Genomic DNA, 3,537 nt, shown 5'->3' on the forward strand with positions numbered 1-3,537 from the left:
CTTTTATACCACATACCTTGTCCTCGCCAGCCAAACCACTCCCACCAGACCTTAACCTTTGAGTTCCCAACCATAGCAGCTCCTCGTCATTGAAAAGCGGAGTGGATTGGAGAGATCTCTCTGTGTAAAGCTATTTTAAACCTTGATTACATAATAGTTAAATCTAGGCATGAGATTTTATTGGCCAAATGCGGAACTCTCCCCGAAATCATTGGGTTCTGATTTTAAACCCCCCTCAAAGTGTCTGAGTTGGGAGTTCTCTTGGGCTATGGCAAAACACGCGTTCTGGGCTGCTGCATGCTTTGTTTAGAATTGTATTCCCCAGCTGCACTAGAAGCAGCCATGAATTACATTCAAACCAGAGGTTTTAGGGTTTGAATAGTACAGGCTTCAATTAAGCGAGAAAAAGACAGTTTGAAACGAGGGGAAACTATTTTCCAAAATGCTTCCTGGAGCATTGTTAGAAAAGTTTCATCGTATCCAACACCCCACATTCTGGGTCTCACCTCCCTAATTAAACATCCACTAACTATAGGTCCTGAACCTGCCAGATAATCCCTACCCCTAAGCAGAGCCCCAAGGATCTCACTGTGGCTCCTGGCAGGGCAAACTAAACAAAGGGCAAAACAGTTTTCCCTGGCCAGGGCTTCTCTTTCTCAGGTTCTTTTTTACCAGTGCCACTCTCACTCCTTCCACTGCCTGAAAACACAGCTGTGATTGGCACACATACCAGGGATACTGGGGCACGTTAGGTGCAATTCTCTTACACTCACCTTCCTCCAGCTCAGCTGAACTCTGTGATGGAGCAGAGGGCAGAATTCTGTACTCTCACAAGGCATTATGCAGCATCAAACCCAGGGCCACTGCATTCAAATCTGAATCCAGGTCTCATTAATGCCAACCAGTCGCTGTGAAGAGGGAAATAGCACCCAGCTACCTAGTGTGCAACCTTCACATGGAATACAACAAACTAAGCTTTTCAAGCTGTGCTTGGAATCCTTACAAAAAAGCATTTGAAACAAAGCTGTCAGAGAGTAAAACTAGCTGTGTCCTTTCACCTGGCTGGTTATGCTGGTGCTCTCGCCCTTTTGCTCCCATCTTTCCACAGGACTGAAGGCTGCTGCAAGTTCAGAGCTGGCCAGGATGAAAGAGTCACAACCCTTCCTGACAGGGCCTATGAGCCTTGCCCTACTGTTCCTGACTCACTGAGCCTCACAGTGCCATAGGCTAACCCCTGAGGCCACCAGGCACTTGTGTGATGAGCTGAGGAGGGACCTGAAGAAGGAGCCATGTCCACCAGTCCCTGCCAGCATCTTCCTGGTGTTGGTAAATTGTATAGTCAATTGCTTGACCACACTTTGGTTTGCTATGAAATACAGTAGAACCTCAGAGTTACGAACCCCAGAATTACTAACTGCCAGTCGACCACACACCTCATTTGGAACTGGAAGTACACAATCAGACAGCAGTTGGTTGCCATACACCAATGACCACAAAAGATCCAGGTTACTTCCAGCCCTAAGAGACCAGTCACTTACCCCTAGTCAATGTGTACCTCAGCTCTCACACCAAAGACAAGGCTGGTAGCCAATCCTGTAGTAAACTAACTAAGGATGTATTAACCTGGAGAAAGAAATGAGAGTTATTTCCAGGTTAAAGCAGGCAGCGTATATATGCAGCCGAGTTACAGTTTGTGGTTTCCAAAGGTGACAGAGCGGCAGCAATCTTTCAGCGCTGAATGTCTTCTGGGGCTCCCCCAGGCCAAGCAGCACAGGGAGTTCTTGCTTATGTTTAGGAATCTTTGCCCCTCAGAGTCCAGACAGCAGAAAAAAATGCAGTTTCTCCTTGTCGAGGATGGTTATCTCACCAGCCCCAGAGTCCAAACTGATGGGATGATTTAGGTCTCTCCTTCCTGGAGGGAATTAGGAATGCAGTCAACACAGCCTCTGTCCTTTGGTGCCACACAATGCCCTGTATCAATGCCTCACTTACCTTCAATGGGCCAGCGAGTATGCAGGACGAGCACTCTACCTGAGTGAATGCTTCTTTTCCCGTTTGGTGAATTACACAGTTACAGAGAAAAGCAGTACTTGTGGCACCTTAGAGACTAACAAATTTATTAGAGCATAAGCTTTCGTGAGCTACAGTTCACTTCATCGGATGCTCACGAAAGCTTATGCTTTAATAAATTTGTTAGTCTCTAAGGTGCCACAAGCACTCCTTTTCTTTTTGCGAATACAGACTAACACGGCAGCTACTCTGAAACAGTTACAGAGGTTTATGATGCAAACACTCACTGTAACTTGATACCATGGGCTACAGCGCTTATAAGTGAGATCAGTACATGCCGCATCCTGCAAGCATTTCATAAAGCTAAATACATTCTTATCCACTTAACATCTAATATCTATTTTGATAGTGCTCACACACAGACGAGCCAGACAGGTTTCCAGCTATGAGGCCTGGCATGAGCTGCTACCTGGTCTGCCAGCATCACAGTGGGACTGGGGGGGACAAAGCTTTGGAGGTTGGAGGAGCAAGTGGCTGTAGGGGCTGGGGAGCCAGGAGTGGGGTGATGCTCAGGGCAGCAGGTACCTGCTGGGGAACCCAGAGTGGGGAAGGAAGGATCCAGGCAGAAGATAGGTATCACCAGGGCTGAGGAGCAGAGATGGCTGAGATGGGGGGGAGTAAAAACTCTGGAATAGGAAGGGCTTGAGGTGGAGGGTGGGGAGGGGAATGGGTATCTGCCGGGGCTGGGGGCAGTGAGCAAAGGGCGCTCAGAGAAAACGAAGGGAGGGGATGGAACTAAGGGGCCACTGGGGCAGTGAGACCGAAGGGAGAAGAGGGAAAGAATCGGGGGAGCAGGAGCTCCAGCAACCCATGAGCAGAGCAGGGTGAGCTAGAGGGAAGGGCTCAGAGCAGCAGGTACCTGCGGAGGCCAGGGAGGGGTGAGCAAGCAAGTGGCTGCTGGGAGTAGAGGGGAAGCGCATGCAGCCACCGGCTCCAGAATCGCGTGAGTGACGTGCAGGAGCTGTTGGCATCATCGCTGCTCCAGGCTCGCCAGTCACACCCTAGGCTTGACACTCAGGTTCACTCTGCTAGGCACTAGGGCTCACCACACCTCCCACAACAAGCTCTATGGGTTTGGGGGAACAAGCAATAAGAGGGAGGAGCCAGCCCTGGGGTCCAGAGAGGCTCCAGCCAGCAGGAACAGGAACAGAAGCTGGTTCTGCAGCAGGGCCTCCTGGGTCCGGATTATGCCATCACATTTCTTTGCCCACTGAATGGCAGACACCATTCAAAACGTTCAAAACTCACACGCCAGGGTCCTAATATCATGAGTGGCTCAAAAACTCACATTTATAAAGAACATTAAAGGTGGATCTCTGTTGGTTTGACCTCTAGTTCTGGGGTGCACTTGGGCCCGCATTTCAAGCTTTTTCCATAGCCACGAAGGCGAGAACTTCCTTCTCATTTGAAATGAAAACTGAGGTCCTCCTGTCACCCTGTGACTGGCAGCCGAGGCTTTAGGAAAAC

The sequence above is a fragment of the Dermochelys coriacea genome, chromosome 9, assembly GCF_009764565.3.
Source record: "Dermochelys coriacea isolate rDerCor1 chromosome 9, rDerCor1.pri.v4, whole genome shotgun sequence".
NCBI lineage: Eukaryota > Metazoa > Chordata > Testudines > Dermochelyidae > Dermochelys > Dermochelys coriacea.